The sequence below is a fragment of the Pleurodeles waltl genome, chromosome 3_1, assembly GCF_031143425.1.
Source record: "Pleurodeles waltl isolate 20211129_DDA chromosome 3_1, aPleWal1.hap1.20221129, whole genome shotgun sequence".
Lineage (NCBI taxonomy): Eukaryota > Metazoa > Chordata > Amphibia > Caudata > Salamandridae > Pleurodeles > Pleurodeles waltl.
The window spans coordinates 993,971,899-993,989,260 of record NC_090440.1 but is presented as its reverse complement, the minus strand read 5'-3'; the positions used below and the strand labels follow the sequence as shown (position 1 = coordinate 993,989,260).

At 43.6% G+C, this 17,362-nt stretch overlaps 1 protein-coding gene across 2 annotated transcripts in view; it reads left to right on the top strand.

The window, feature by feature from the left end:
• Positions 1-17,362, top strand: part of LOC138284896 (uncharacterized) — a 60,427-nt gene that overhangs the window by 24,992 nt on the left and 18,073 nt on the right. The window contains exon 1 of one of the 2 annotated variants that reach the window (XM_069224150.1): positions 1,406-1,945. The exons of the other annotated variant lie outside the window; for it this stretch is intronic. The gene's annotated coding sequence lies outside the window, so the exon portion shown is untranslated. Of the gene's footprint in view, positions 1-1,405; positions 1,946-17,362 lie in introns of those variants that run through there. 2 annotated transcript variants of the gene reach the window in all.

The window sequence follows — 17,362 nt, the reverse complement described above, 5'->3', positions numbered from 1 at the left end:
CCTCGTAGTCGCGTAGCTCACTCCGGATACCACCCTCTTTTCTGCCCGGTGCCCCAAAGGTGCTCAGACTTTTAGTGAGGTCTCTGCTCTCACCTTCTTTCCATGGCCTCCTTTTGCATGGCCGTTCCCCTGGAGCCGTGAAGCCCCAAGGCGATGTCACGTCCCAGAAAACTATTAGCGGCCCTAGGCTTTGACTTCCTATGCAACTCCTACTAAACAAACTATGACCATCCACCTGTACTTGCTGCACCCTAATCAGACTGTCCTCACCTACGTCAAAATGAAGAACCACCTGTTGTTCTGAACCAAAAACAAATTTTGTTGGCACCATACTGTCATTATCGACATGCCATCTCTGCAACTTATTGACCACTGGACTCACCCATCTGTGTACAATCTGTAAATCAGGGTGAGAAAGCACAGTACCATGATGTTGCTGCTGTGGCCCTAAACCCATCGCCTTCTCATTCACTCTCTGAGCACTCATGTCCTCATCCGAGTCCGATATAACTATCTGCACAACAAATTTGATAAGGTTGCCATCTTGAATGCGCTCCCAAGGGCCTGTCCTCTAGAGAGTCAGGCATTCCAAATGCCTGCCCTGACTCGCCCAACAAGTCCTTCATCTATCTCAATGCCTGCATTATAGCGTGCATGGGCGTCTATATAGTTAGCCCCCAAGCAGCTCACTCTCCTCACCGCATTCTTTCCAAGCACACCCGACCTCTGCAGCCAACCCTTTGCCTACCTGACATTCCTGTGCGGTGCGGAAAATGCAGTCCCCCACACGATACGACATGCTTGCGCGCAGCAAGAATTCTATATTCAAAAACACCTTCATCATAAAGGCAATGCTCAGGTAAGGAACGCATGCGCTGACCGCATGCACTTTTTTGCCTATATTTTCTAATGCTGCGTGCAGGTGAAGCACATGACATCACCGCAGCCACAACGCCATCGGAGGAAGCCCTCTCAGGTGGTTTCAGGCCTACCCAAGCCTGTTCCAAAACCCCAGCCTGCAACAAATCCTCCCTACCTTCCTCAAAATTAACCTTTAATGCCTCAACAACTTTATTACTCTGAGCCATTGTTTAAGAGAAACTCTACACTGAAAGTGAAACTCACAAAATGAAACCGAAACTATTCAGGCCTAGCTCACTACAAAAGCTCAGAAAAACTTGCCCTGACTCCTTGGGGTGTGACAACGACCATAAAAGGCCACTCACACCCTGCCCTTACTATATATGGCCTCCCCGTGGCCCTTCCCTATCCACGCCGTAACCAGTCAACGCATCCTATGTGGTGGATTGCATCACTGATGCCCGATACACCATGGGGGAGTCTGGGCAAGTCCTCGCCCCTCCCAAGGCCCCAATGCTGATAAAAGAAATAAAACTTTGTTTACACAGGCAAACACACGCTAAATGCTGTTTGAAACATGAAGTGTGGCATCTGTGAGCCGGACGCCGTGCTGATGCACCAACCAAGGAAAACCAAAATAAAAAATAGTGTGCACGAAAGAACATAAATAAAAATAAAAAAAACAATTCCACATGTAACACGGACAGTCTCCTGGGAGTGTCCGAAACGCCAAAAGGCGGGACTACTTAAGCATTTTAACCAAACAAAAGCAGCCATTTAGGAAGGGTAAAACAGAAATCACTGAAAATTATGGGGAGGTGCTTTAAAACCACATTTTAGATCCAGCATGTCTCGAAAGAGACAGTGCATGCACTGCCTAGGTGAGACCTAAAAAGAAATACCTTCAGCCGTAGCCAGAGGAAGGACACTGGCCAGTGTCGAATGGGAAGTGGCTGGAAGGAGTACTTGGTCCAGAGGCAACTTGACGGCAAGATCAGCAAAGAAGACAACGGGGGCGATGTGCAGACGACATGCTGACCAATGAAAAGCACGTAAATCAGAGCAGCGTTGGTGTAAGGCAATGGTACGTTCAGGTTAGTAAGGGGCTGGTTCTAATTGCCTTTTACGTTTTTTTTAATAGATTTTGCAAGCGCGCTTGGAAGCAAAACCTAAAAACGGCAGAGCTCTGATGACTTCCTGAGTTTCAAGACTCTCCATGCACTAGGTTTTTATGTGACACCAAAGTGTCTGTATTTATGTAGGTGTTTCCCTTTCACTTGAGATCTGTGGGTCTGGTACACAGAGATCTTTCCAGGTCTAAGCTTTACTTCCACCTGACGCAGCCATGTTTGTATATGTACACTGTGGGGCTTCACTAACGAATATGGGCATAAAATCCATAATATGTGAGCGTGTTCCAGGTGTGAATATGTTTTGCAGGCATGTGAGGACACCTCCAATTTCAATTGGATTCACAAAAGTGAATATACCTGTGAAAGTGAGGAGCGTCCACTGGCATGCAGAATGGGCCTACTTGTCAATAAACACCATACCTATCTAAGTGTTTGACTTACACCTGAGTTATCCAGACGAAAATGCGTCAAAGGGCACCAACCATGCAGTTTTGCAAGATCTAGATGTATGAGGGAGCCTAGTGTTCGCAAAAACAAAGAGTAAAGGAGGAAAGAAATGGAGAGGAAATAATATAAGGGTTGTTGCATTTCCTAGCCCTTATTGTTTACAGGTTTCCTTCCTATGGCTCAGGAAACGTACTTTTCAATATGCTCTTTATTTTCTGGGTCCTGTTTTCTTTTTTTCTATTTTGTTTTTGCAGTTTTAATTATTGGTTTGGAATTTCTTTTTTTTTATTTCCCCATTGCCTTTTGTGCTGTTTAATATTTCATTTTCCTGTTCTTGCTTTAGCCAATGATTACTTAAATATGACAGTGTCACCAAGTCTTCACTGTGGGATAGTGCCTACACTGCTCACAGTCTGGCCCTATATAGAAACATAGGGAAAGGGAGCGTGACCTTTTTTTAAAAATTTTATTTTATTGGAAATGCTGTCATGGGCACTTGTCCTGATTACGCACTGTAATGGTATTCAACTTAACGATCTCAAAAGGATGAAAGGCCATTCCACCTTGTGATTTGCACGTCAAACGCAGTTGTTGGCATCAAGCGTTTAAGTGACTGGGCCATTTTGCAGAAATAGGCCAGCACTTGAATTGGCAAACAGATTATGCACCACAGTGTACCAATTGTTGCCACTTACAGTAGGTAGTCGAGCGATGGGATTTTAAACACTACCAGCCCGGACAGGTCACTGTTGATAAAATCTGAAGGGTGCAGAGAACAAACTGTTAATTGCCGCCTTACTGGAGTAATATGTTACATATGGGTTTTGTGTTGGATTGAAAAGTTTCCATTTCACTGCATTAGAGTGTCGCGCTTGAGCCCCAAGTAATCTGCCTGTGTTTTAGGTAAGTAATACGCACTGAGGGATTTTGAGCCTTAGGAGCCCAGTTACGTTTTGCCATAAATTTAATTAAGTAATTGTTGAAAGGAAGCCAGTTCTTCTGGCCTTTTAACGGAGGAAGGCGCATTATTGTTGTCCTCTTTGGTTGTCTGTTCTTTTGACGACACTATTTTGGACTTCTTGGCACTTGTACAAAAATATCAGAGAAGTTAAATGAGTGAAACGTCTATCAATCGCTCATCAAAGGTCTAACTGCCTTTGCTGGTGTTACTTGAGGGACGAGCTTAGGTCTCTCCACTATCTATTGACATAGCTTCTGTCAAATAAACATGGAAATTCAGTGTGGCCCCAGGGGAAGCGGTTACGGCAGAAACTGAGATTGTGTTGATAAATGGAAAAGGAGGGAAATACGAGTGTCTGAAAGTGGACATAGTGTGATTGCATATGTAAAAATAGGTTTCACCTATGCGAGACCTATTCACGTTGTCAGTGTCTTTTAGAGATGCTACACAGCAACACGAGCTGCTGTGTACCATAGTTCAAAGTCCAATAAGGAAAGCGTTATGGCGGGGCCAGCATTGACCACACCATTGTGCTTTGTTTGTATTTACTTTACGCCATGTTGTACAGCAGCTCTTGCTCCTGTGTAACATGTTTAAATGAGGGAGCCACCACAAAGCGTTCCTGGGAGGGGCAGGCCGAGGGGTGGGTGACAAGAGGGCCAGAAGGTGCACAGTGAGAGCGGGGAGTACGGCCCACAGGCATGCAGTGCGATGGAGGTGTGGCAGGGAGGTTTGGGCAAACAGGTGCAAAAAGAAAGTCAGAAAACTCATAACTAGTGGGCTTCAGCGGACATATGCACTCACAGAGAGTACATTCGGTAAAGTAAACAAAAGAGTATCTTGGGGAAGAATGTGGTTAGAGGAAGGACACTGACCACCGGAAAAAGTAGTTTGTTTAAGCACCAGGGCATGGACAAAGACTCCAGGCCTAGAGCAGGAAGCCGAGGCCTAGAGGAGCGCTGACCTATCAGGAGCAAGGAAAGGAGACCCACGTGGGAGTCAGCCAATGTTAAGTAAAGAGCTGCTGACCAACAGGATGCAAGTAAATGAAACCCTCAAGGGAGACAGCTAATCGTAAGTAAATGACACAGAGCCAGCCAGCGGTAAGTAGCGGTAAAGTAATGGGCGAGCTCTGAACACCCTTTAAGATATTCGCAAGCATGCGGTATGCAGGCGAAACCTAGGGCGGTTTGGGCTTTGTCATTACTTTAAATGGCAAAGAAGAGGTACCAGTTTTAAACTGCCCTTTCAGTCTGCAGTGGTAGACTGAGAGCCATGTCTTACCTTGTACTTATGGGGGCACAACTAGTGCTGCAGTCTATGAGAGACTACATGTACTAGGTACCCGGTACCATTTAGTAGGGACTTACAAGTAAGCCGGCTTTACCAACTGGGGCCAAGCCAATTAAACATACATCATTTTAAGGGTCAAAGCACATGCACAGAGTCCTGTTTTCCAGGCCTCAGGGCATTCAAGAGCCATAACATGATCACCTAGCAGTTAAAATGGAGAAAAAAGTGGGGGGTAAACCTGCAAAAATCCTATTTCATTACAGGGCCCCTGAGTAGACTGTCTTCCTGTTTGGTGGCTATGCTTTTGTTAGTGAGTGGGTTCTAGTTTGTCAGGCATTCGTCTTTGGTGGAATGGTGGAAGTGGTTAGTCCGGTGAGGGCTGATGGGTTGGGCTAGGGATTGAATTTGCTATAGATCTTGGAGATTTTGTCATGGAACACGTCAGAGAGGCCATTGCAGAGTTCTTGAGAAGAAGTGATAGTGTTAGTTGCAGCTGCTGGTTAGGAGAATTAGTTTATGATGAAGAATAGTTCTATGCTGCTGTTGGAGCTAGTTTCTATTCCCAGTGCCATGGACCCTTTCTTTGTTTTTCTCAGCTGGTGGAGGTAGCATCTGAGTGTTTCCTTATAGGTGGTTATTGTGGTTGTCTTGTGCCTGGTTCTCCATTTCCTCTCCATTTGCTTGCAGAAGCGCTTGCATTCACTGAGGTTGTTTGTGTACCACCTGGCTTACTTATTGGCTCTTCTTTGTTTGGTGTTCTTGATCCAGGTCAGAGTGTTTGCGTAGTCTGTGATCCAACTGTTACATTTTCTTATGTCGCTGTCTAGATTGGTGGTGGTTGGTCGGTTGGTATGGAGGGTGTTGAGGTAGTCTGTTTCCGTCACTTTCTTCCAGCTGCGTATAGGGGTGCATTGGGTCTTTCCGGTGGGGTAGGTTATGGTGTTGAGATGTGGAAGAGCACAATGGAGTGGTCTGTCTATGCAAGTGGGGGTGGTGTGGCTAAAGTCCACCTTGTCACTAGAGGAGAAGATAGGATCCAGAGTGTATCGAGTGTTGTGTGTAGGACCCTGAACAAGCTGGGAGAGTTCGATGTTCTGCAGGCTTTCGAGCAGATTTGTGGATTTTGGTAAATTGAGATCATCCACTTTGAAGTTGAGGTCTCCTAGGAGACTGAAGCTTTTGGAGCTGATTGAGTGGGGGGCAATAAGGTCGATGATGACGTTGCTGAAGCTGGTCTGAGGTTTGGAGGGGGGTCTGTATGTAAGGTTTCCTTTGACTCTGGTTCTTTCATATGTCTGCAGCTTGGAGTGCATGTGTTCCATGAAGGGGGTGTCGGGGTCCATGAGTGTGGCGCACTTGGTGGTGTTTATTTGATGATTGCTAGTTCTCAGCCGGGCTTGTAGAGTCTGTCATGATGTGAAGTCTTGTATGCTGTCGGAAAGGCTGTGGCGATGTCAGGAGTTGATGCTGTGTTAAGCTAGATTTCGGTGAGGAAGAGGAGGTCCCGTGTGTGGGTGCCGATGAGGCACGGTAAGGAGTTGGAGTGCAAGGGAAGGACAGAGACGGTGGTTGGAGCAGCAGAAAGGTCACAGGACGGAGCAGAGTAAAAGAGAAAGGTGAGAGGAGCGTGGAATGGAGATAAAGTAAAAGTGGAGAAAAAGGTAAGAAGTGGAGTCAAATGGAGCAAAAAGGCACAGGGTAGGATGGAGTATAAGGTAGAGACAAATTGAGAAGAGGCATAGGGTGGAACGGAGCAAAAAGTAGAACCAAATTAAGAAAAAGATAAGAAAACAGAGTCAAAAGAAGGAAGAAGGCACAGGACGGAATATAGTAAAAAGTAATGACAAAATGGAGAGAAGATGAAAGCAAAATTAGATGGTAGGAGGGGTGTTTAGAGTCAGAAGAGGCACGAGGAAGCCCTGCAGAAGGAGCAAACAGAAAAGTAGGCAGAAGCAGCGGGAACCAGCAGGAGGAGCAGCAGCGATGGCAATGACAGGGGGCGAGCATCCGGTCAGTGGACCTGCCCGGGAAGGTGCGAGCTGGGGCTCTGTTTGCCTCTGGGTTACACCAGAAGAGCCTCTTCTGCTGAATTTGGCATAGGGTCTGCATTAACAATTTCTCTATTAGTTATGATCGATGATATGGTTTAATCGACTGGCGAACACATCTGCTGCCCAATCAGATGCTAAATATAAAAACAAGTGCCGATCCACAGCCCTTCTCTGCTTACTGCTTTTTAATATTTCTGTGACCCTATTAGTTTCGGCTACTAGCCAAAGTTCACACTAGCCAGACCTAAAAAGGGAGGTTTCATTGCAAACAGAAATAACACTCCATTACATTCCTACCAGTGTTTGTCAAAGAGAGGTAGACCCTTGGCAGAAACCCACAGAAGAAACATTCTTATAGAATTACACTAAAAGAACTACTTAACATAATTAATGGGTACCCTGAAATTGGGGTGTAGACTAGCCCTTTCAACTAACGAGCCCCACTATCAGAATGGCTTCTAACAAAAGCCATAGTAACCTCGATCTAGGTTGGCTGATGAAGAGGACATCGCATGAGCCAGAGGGTTCTCCATAATACACACCTTGTATTTCATTACAGTGGAAAATACACGCATGGTTGTGCACATACTCATCTTTTACTCACAAAATTATATCTGCTCTTGTAAAATAAGTATTCCAATGAATAAGTCTAATGCCAAATGTCTGAGAGGACAGATCACAGTGAGTGGGAACTAAATTCAATTTAATCCACTGTCCACCTTGTATTTTTTGCACTGATAAGTTTGCACAATTGTCTTTGCATCTTAATGCCATAAATAGGTGATATTAATCACCTTAGTCAGTTGGGTGGCCCACAGTAGCAGGCCCGAGTGTGTGCATATTGAGAGAAAGGGAAATTAGCTGCAAATTATGTCTGACAACTGGTCAGCGATAAGGCTATGGTTACAGGTCTCGCCCAATGTAGACAAATAAATGTGCACACTATCCGTCTGAGGTAACCTCAGTGGACAGGCACAACCAAGTATTCCAAAGGGAAATGGAGTATCAAACATATAGGGCAAGGTTCTCAAAGGAAACATTTAGTGATCTTAATTAATTAGTTACTCGAAAGAACATTCATCAGTTAAACATCAAATGCTAATAGGTTTGACCTTAGCTAATTGGTGCAGTTAAATTATTTTTTATTGCAAGCATGCACCTCAAAAATAAAACATCTCACCGCTTAAGTGTGGCAAGGATATGCTTGCAATATAGATTTTAAACTTAAGAAATGAACGGATGTTGCTGTTTTACTAGTGGTGTATTTTTTTTTTTGTTCGAAATATTTTATTGGCATTTTTAATAAAGAGGAACAATACAGAGCTGGAACCAAAAAGGAAAGAGGAGGAAACATGGGTGCAATTTTCGAGACATGTAAGTAGATAAAACACAGAGGAGCCAAGCCTCCAGAAATCTGCTCGCCCACTCGCTATGGTGAGTGATATTGTATCTGGTCGAGATATTTTTAGGACCTCTTGGTCCTTTCTGGCAAGTGAACTTGAGCTTGAAAGGAACAGGTGTTCTTTTATTCTGAAAATGAATGAGCAATAAAGATGCCTTCAAATCTTATTTTATTTTGACACATTTACTGTGTATTTAAGGACGGAGGTCAAATATCAGTTTGTCTTTTTACTAAGTGGTGCTTATCTTATCCTGAAAAATGGTGTTTACTTTTTTTCTCTTACTATAGTTAGAGGATTTTGTAAAGTGAGCTTTCTGATAATTATTGTGGAAAAAAGGCTCCAGCTTTACAAAGGGCCTTTCGCTGCGCAGCAACACATCATCGCATATTTAGTAACTTTTGAACTGTTTGAACTAGAAACATTTTTTGGGTTAAAATCTGCAGATTATGCAGAAGATAATGGATTATGTGGGAAATGCGGCAAATCTATAATTATGCGTAAATTGGCACAACCGCATAATTCTATTGGCCCTAAGAGGCAAGTCAGGGATCATGTGTATCCTACATGTGGTTAGATTTTTGTTAACTAGGGAGCAAGATCTTTTGTACAGCAGACATGCTGCACTAACATATTTGAAGGTGCTATCATAAGTGATAATAAAGAAAATGATGGCTCAGTGAATTCAAATATTTTCATTGGATTACATAATTTGAAACCAGTTTAGGGGTAAAGAGCAGTACAGTTAGGTCAAGCAGATTATTTGAGTCACTAGACCTGCATATCTGGTAACATTTTTATGATTTTTCGAGCCCTGGGAGTGTAATCACGAGGTCCAGCAGAGAATTTAGTGATTAAAACTGTACAAAATAATTATTATGTCAATCTGGAAAGTTGGTTTGTAGAAAAGTATATCATGGCAGAATAAAAATTGTGTAAGATCAGGAGTGATTGATGTGTGTGGATGGTCCCTGTGAGGTGCCCCTAAATAGTGTATATGTAACATGCCAGTCATTATAAATGTAGGCCAAGTCAGGGATTAAAGACGGGGAGGAATAGAGGAGGGAAAGGGGGTCATGAAAGGGAGTCATGCGAGACAATAGAGAAGTTATTACACTTTAGATATAATCAAAGATTGAGGTTGAATGGTAAGTGGGTGTTGGAAAAGGTGGGTTTCCCATTATGAGGATAGATTGCGGATGAAGAGATCTAGCATCTCCCATTTACATTGGGACGTTATATGGTGACGTTTGAGGGATTGAAGCATACGTGTGCTCCTTAGGTAGGTAATGCAGGTAATGCATGCCCACCAGTAATGGTTTGATACACTGTTGCTAGATTTCCAGCTAACCAATATCACTTTGATGGCAATAGTGAGTAGAAGATCAAGAAGAGTAAGGTTCGAATCAGGAAGATCAATTAGAGGATCTGCAAAGTGAGGGCCCAGAATGATAAGTGGGAAAGATAGTGGGATGGTGGTTTTAACATTTTTGGTAATTGGGAGGAAATGTCTCACCAGTAGGAAGACAGATGTGGGCAAGAGAAGAACATATATTTTTCATCACCAGGTGACAAGTCGCATGCCTTGCATGTGTCAGTCTTTGATCTTTAGTCTGAACAATTTGGCGGGGTTCCAGTAGAGGAAATGCACGGCAAAAAAATTTGGTTTGGGTTATTGAGGGAATTAGTTTATTGTTTCAGTAGGTTTGATCTGATTTTCGACCAGGTTTCAACACTAGGAGGAGCAAGCTTGTGATGGGGGAAGTGAAGAGACCATTTGTGTGGTAGTGGGGACTGGTGTGGGTTCTTAGTGGTAGTAAGTAATTTGTAAAATCTAACAGCTTTTTGACCATCCAAGAATATCAGTTGTAGTTTTCATAGTAGAGATTGATTGTGGAGCGGACTTAGCTTGGATATTTTGGCTTTGGTTTGTAATAAATCATAAAAGTCTGTGTTTGAGAGATCATACTTGTGTAGAAAGGCAAAAGAGAGTGGGTGGATGTTCACATAAAGATCTGATTTTTTTTTTTTTTTTTTTTTTTAAGATGCCTTTAGTTGCCCGTATTGGACCAATGTTTAATGAGTTAGGGGTTTGTAGTTTTTTTATTGTTTCATAATGACGTGAGGAAGGATTTGTGTATATATTAGTCACTACTGCTGTGACCGAGGTTCATATGGAAGATTTAGGGCTGGATTTAGAGTTTGGCAGATGGGTTACTCTATCACAAACGTGATCGATATACCGTCCACTGTATTACGATGTCCATAGGACATAATGGAAACTTAATACGGTGGACGGGATATCCGTCATGTTTGTGACGGAGTAACCCAAGCCGCCAAACTCTAAATCATGCCCATAGTGTAAATATTGGTCTAGATTGGTTGTAAGGGTTGTATGTCATCATCATGGTGGTCAGTAAATGGAAAGGATACCAGATTGAGGATTCCACACCAAGCCCTATGGGTTTCTAAATTTCACCTGCACGTGCGTACTTGCAAAATCTTTTGTTGATTAAAAAAAAAAACTTTAAAAGGGAGTTAGAAAATGCCCCTTACTTACCTGAACATACCATTGGCTTGGTCCAACGTTGGTCCAAATAACTTGCTTCTGATTGGCCAACACGTCATCTGTTTCACTTCCTGCTGTCTTCTTTGCCAATCATGCTGAATTGTTGCCTCTGGACCAAGTTCTCCTTCCGGTCACTTGCCACTAGCCAGTACCCTTCCTCTGGCTACAACACTGAAGGTACTTTTTTTTTCTTTCTGCATGCCGTCTTCTTTCTCTGCTGACGTTTTCTTTCTTCGCTGCCGTCTTCTCTGTCTTCTTTCTTTGCTGCCGTCTTCTTTCTTCTTTGCCGCATGTCATCTTCTCTGTCTTCTTTCTTTGCTGCCGTCTTCTTTCTTCTTTGCCACATGTCATCTTCTCTGTCTTCTTTCTTTGCTGCCCTTCTTTCTTTTTCGCCCCATGCCATCTTCTCCGTCTTCTTTCTTCACTGTCCTTCTTTCTTCTTCACCACGTGCCATCTTTTCTTTCTTCTTTCATCGCTGCCATCTTCTCTCTTCTTCGCGCATGCCGTCTTCTCTGTCTTCTTTCTTTGCTGCCCTTCTTTCTTCTTCGCCCCATGTCATCTTCTCTGTCTTCTTTCTTCACTGCCGTTCTTTCTTCTTCACCACATGCCATCTTCTCTGTCTTCTTTCATCGTTGCCGTCTTCTTTCTTCTTCGCCGCATGCCGTCTTCTCTGTCTTCTTTCTTCACTGCAGTCTTCTCCGTCTTCTTTCTTTGTTGCAGTCTTCTTTCTTCTTTGCCACCATCTCTGACTTCTTTCTTCTTTGCTCTCTTCTTTCTTCTTCGCCGCATACCATCTTCTGTCTTCTTTCTTCTCTGCTGTCTTCCTTTTTCTTCACAGCATGCCGCCTTCTCTTCTTTCTTTGTTGCTGTCTTCTTTGTTCTTCATTGCATGCCGTCTTCTTTCTTTGCTGCCGTGTTCTTTCTTTTTCACATGCCATCTTCTCCGTCTTCTTTCTTCGCTGCCATCTCCTCCTTCGCATGCCATCTTCTCTGTTTTCTTTCTTGCTGCCTTCTTCTCTGTCTTCTTTCTTTGTTATAATAATGTTTGTTTTAAATTTGATAAACCGTTAATAGTTGTTGTGATGTATGTTGAATTAATAAACAACATCATAAACAACTATTAACAACTTATCAAATTTAAAAGCATTATTATAACATTTTTCTAATATTTTCTAACCCAGTTAGATAAAAAGAAAAGACAAAGGTGAAACCTATTTCCTTTTTTAATGAGTTAGTTTCAAACCACTGTGAATCCTGGGCCACTGAGTATGAAGTTTGGTAGGTAACCCAATTTGGGAAAACGCAACCTCCTAGTTTAGGGGGTGTTCTCAGATTTTTAAGACTAGTTCTGGGCTTTTTATTCTCCCAAATAAAGTTTGAGAAAACCTTATCAATCTTGAAAAGGAAATCTGGGGATAGACGAACAGGGAGCATGCTAGATAGGAAATTAATCAATGGTGATAACTTCATCTTGATGGTTTAGAATCTATCCTACCAAGCGATATGTTCAGTTGACTATGTAGACATTAGGTCCCTTATTTTATTCAGGGTTTTGTTTTCATTGAAAGATTCAGAAAGATCCTTGCAAAACCATATCCCAAGATATTTGATTCTAGAATTCCATTGAAGTTGGAGGAGCCATCCATAGAGGGGTTGAAGTGAACATTCAGGAGAAGGATATCAGTTTTGTCTCTGTTCACGAAGTATCCACAGAAATAAGAGAAGCAGTCAGTACTATTTAGTATCCAATTGATGGCATAATCTGGGGGTCTGTAAATATCAATATGTCATCTGTATATGCAGCTGTTTTATATGGGACATCGTTGAATGAGATGCCTGGGTATCTGATGATTCATTCAGCATTAGTAGTAGAGGGTCAATGGCAAGTAGGAATAATAAAGGCGATAAAGGGCAGCCTTGTCAAATTCCCTGTTGTAATATAAAGGATTGGGATAGAGCCCCATTGGCTCTAATTCTACCTGAGGGATTTTAGTATAAGGCCATGGTCATAGTGATGAAATCTTCCCCTAAGTTGTGTCTCGAGAGAATGGCTTCAAGATATGGTCATGAGACTATATTGAAGGCCTTCTCCACGGCTAAGGCACTATCCGCTGTTGGGGGGGTGGGTGTGAGCGGACTGGAGGCTTTCTCAATGACATGAGAGAAGAGGTGAATATTATCGTTGTCCAGGCGTCGTTTGATGAAAAACCGGATTGGGCAGGATGAACTAGTTTGGGAATTGGAGGGGAAGGCGGTTTGCAAGGATTTTTGCATATATCTTTGCTTTCATGTTTATGAAAGATATAGGCCTAAGTTTCTTAGGGTCAAAGTGGGCCTTCCCGTCCTTGAGCATGACCACAATGGTGGCTTCAGAGGTGGTTCCTGATACAGAGCTGAAGTTGCAAAGTGAAAGAGGGCCAAGTCTGATGTGTCAATGATTGTAGGTGCAAAGATTTTATAGAATTCAGTTGGAAAACCATCCAGTCCTGGTGCTTTACCAGATAGAATATTTTTATTGGTGCAGTTGGTCTCTTCTCTGGTAACTGGTCTGGGAAGTGATATTTGTTCACTGTTAGGGATTTGTTTAATTGGTAAGGTGTGTAGGAATTCGAAACTGGTTTTTCTGGGAGTATTGACAGAGGGGGTGTATAGTTTAGTGTAAAAACGCTGGATTAACCCAAGTATCGCTTGTGTTGAAGTTTTCAGCTTATCTTGTTCATCTTTAATCGTCTGGATAAGTTTAGAATTGCATCTGAACTTTAGGTGGGCCACCAAGGATTTTCCAGCTTTGTTCAAGTAGCATAAATGTTTGCTCTTTTGGGCATTTACCCATAAGTGTGTGTGTTTACAGATTACAGAGTTCATATTTAAGACGTTTTAGTAAAGTCATGTTAACAGGATCATTAGTTTTCCTATTACCCAGTTCTTTATCTTTTATTTCTGATGTTAATTGCTCTAGGGAGGACTTAATTAGTTTGTTTTTCTGAGAAATTTCGCTTATAATTTGGCCTCTACAGTAACATTTCAAAGAGACCCAGAGAACTATTGGGTAAGATGTAGAATCATTATTTATTTGAAAGAATTGGGCTAGCTCATTACGGAACTCCTTGACCATGTTTGAGTCATCCAAGATCTCCAAGTTCATATGCCTGGCCTTTGCTTTCGGAGGGGTAGGAAGGAGTTATTGAGATAGCTGCATGATCTGAAATGTGATGGGTTCTATGGAGGTTGAACAGGCATGTTAAAGAGAGGGGTCAACTAAGAGATGGTTCTTTCTTGAAAAGGTGTTGTGTAGGGAAGAGAAAAATGTAAGTTCATTGCCAGTGGTGTTGTGGAGTCTCCAGACATCTGTTAGTTTATGGGCTGTACAAAGGGCATATAGTGCCTTGTCGGATCTCAGGGTTCTGTATCAGAAGGCAGATTGTCTATGCAAAGGAGGGTCCATTGGGGGGTTGAAGTGGCCACCAAAAATAATCCTTGCATTCGGAGCAGGGAGGTTGTCCCAAAATGTGGGGTCGTCTATGGTGGGAGCATATATGTTCACTGCATATAATTCCATATTGGTATTCTATAGTCTCGTTATTAGCCATCTGCCATTATTATTTGGTTCTGATGGGATAACTGAGAGGTCAGAGTTCTTGGAGATTTAAGGAGAACAGGCAATGTCTGATATCTGCCTCGTGCGCAGGGAAAGGGTTTCCTTATATCCAATGTTGGATTCTTGTAGAACGACCAAGTTGCTCCCAAGGGATGTGCAGTAGTCAGAACGTTTTCTACGCTTTACGGGTGGTTGAGTCCTTTGGCAGTAAGGGAAACCACTTAAAATATAGTTGTATTTTGGTCATCCATAGATATACTGAAGATCCACAGTGAGCTTGGTATAATGCATGATGGTATGAGTGGCCATTATTTCAGTTCAGTACAGTCGGTGAGGGTTTATGGCAATCACATGACTCAGGGTAGGGGCGAAACAAGTAGATTATAAGTAGTGTTTAGAAAAGAGTGAGTGGTCGTGGGGGAACCAGTTGTTCCCCAGTAGGGGGAGAAAGTCTAAACAAAACAAGGGGTGGAGTGTAGGACAGTGGGTATCACTTACAAGAGACAACTATTAGAACAGTAAGCAGGGCATGGGCCTGCTGCATCAATGACTGATTGGTAGAAGATGTACAAAACCCTGACGGGCGATAAATGTATACCTAGAGCATATGACAACTTAATACAACTCAATACAGTAAACTTGTCTAGATGAGTAACTTTGGCAACTGTAAGCAGGTACATGTAGTCATAACAGACAATGGGAGTCATTAAGAGTTTAGTGGGCTGTAAAGGCTGCCTGCCAGACTCCCGCGATCAGGTTGCCGCCAGTGCGGCCACCATCCCGCAGGCCCCATTAGGAGCTCCCTGCTGGATCAGTGGCCAGAAACAGTGTTTCCGCCCATTGGCCCAGTGGGGAACAGCCCACAACATTGACGCTGGCTCATAACTGAGCTGGGGGCAATGTCGTGGTGCACTTTTCACTGTCTGCAATTGAAAAGCCCGATGGGGCTGTCCATAGGGGCCCCTGCAAAGTGCATGGGCAGTGCAGAAGCCCCCATGGGACCGCCTGCACCCCGTCCGCCATGTAAAAGCTGGCAGAGAGGGGGGTCTTAATCCCCAAGGTGGCGCTGCATTCAGCTCCGCCCTGGTGGATTGGGACCACCAGCACCGCCAGTCCCTCCAGTGGAGGGAAACTGGCAGTACTGGCAGTCCGACCTGGGCCCAACTGCCACGGTCATAATGTTGTGGTCTGACCGCCGCAAAATCGGTCAGACCGCCGCTTTAGCGGCGGTCAGACCGAAACCGCGGCGGGTTGTAATTAGGGCCAATATATTGAAACATCATAAAGGACTTGTGACGGGCTGTGTGCGCCCCACCCGCACATGAACCGGACTTGTGCACGCGCTGCCATTCCTACTTCCCCGCCTTCCTGCTTTTCCTCCCCGTGATTCGTTGGTTCCATTCCAGCCGTGGGAAGCCGGGAGGTCAAAAGAAGTAGCATCAGTATCATCGGGGGCCGTGCCAGGAAGAGAAGAAGATGACCTGAAGGAAACGGAGAGCGAGCGAGGACGAGAAGACGACGACCGGGAGGACGTGGAGTGCAAGATAGGAGGCTGTGCAGCAGACGATCGTGAGGTTGAGGGAAGCCTGTGGTCCGGAGTGAGAATTCTAACCCAGCGACGGGAACCAAACGCCACGGACGGAATCCATAGCACTGTGAAAACCCGGGGAAACGAAGCGCTATCGCCCGCCACGCTTCTGGAGAAGCGTGGCAATACCAGGTGCGTGAGAACAGAATCCTAAGGAGCGGGAGGGCAACGAGGAGAGAAAAAAGGGTTGAAAGGGGAGGAGAAAGGGGGGCGTTTGCTGGGCCACTAACGCACTGAATAGATAAGCACTAAGGCACGGAGCAGCACTGAAAGGAGAGCACGGGGAGTCATGAAACGTATAGAAAAGATAGCATGTTGGTTTGGCTAAAGTAGGAGAAGAACAAGGGAAAAGACTACAGTAGGAAGAGACACTTCCAGGAAAAAAAATCCACGAATAGAGGAGACTAGAGGAAGGTAGAATAGAACAAAGACGACTACGACAGACAAGAGAGAAGAAGAAATACGAGGAAACAGTTCAGGAGGAACGAAGGAGAGAAAACCGAGGTCTGAAAAGCAAGAGGGAAACAGGACAGGGAAGACAGGGGAAGAGATAGACGTGAGGAAGATTACAAGGAACATAATATCAAAACACTTACCAGTATATATTTCTGTCTCTCCGCATGCGTTTCCCGGGGATCCTGTGTGACAAAGGGGACCAAAGAGAAGACTGAGAAGAGCAATCCACAGCATCCTAAAAAGCTAGAAAAAAGAAAACAGGAGAACAACCAGAGCCAAAAGAAGAGAACAAACAGAGAGACTCCATCCTATTATCAATCAATAAAAATCATATATAACTCATCGACAACCGACTCCCGAGTATTCCCTATACGCCTAGTTCGTCACAGGACTATAAAGCATTAATGTACGGGCATATTATGAGGAATCAAAGTATTATCGAACATTATAACACACTATAGAGAATCGCATATAACACACTAAATTGATTTGTAGAGTTTAGAATGCAATTGTAGGATACCTTGTAGACTGCACTGTAGAATGCAAAAGCTGAGGACATTAAACTTGAGGGTCAAAGTATTGTATAGGCATTGTCTAGGCACATTATAAGGACACATTATATAGGTACATTATAAGGAATTATAAAAGATTATTGTGCGTATACCTTATGCGGAACCATAAAGCGTTATGAAACATTATAAGGCACATTATGAGACATTACAGGGCACTATAGAGTATCCTATATAACGCATAAAAACACAGTGTAAAGCAGGTGTCTTCAAACTGGGAGGTAGGTTCCATAGGGGGGCCACGAAGGATCCTGGGGGGTGCCAAGGTCTGGCCAAAAGAAGCATTATGCTGATAAGAGGGCTCTGTTTTAAGCTGAAAAAATGATATGCACCAAACTGCTTTGCAATGGGATATCTAACATATTTTGTCATTTATATCCAAGCAAGTAGTATATGTCAAAAGGGAAGGGACTCCAAATACTCTTCAAAACTTCA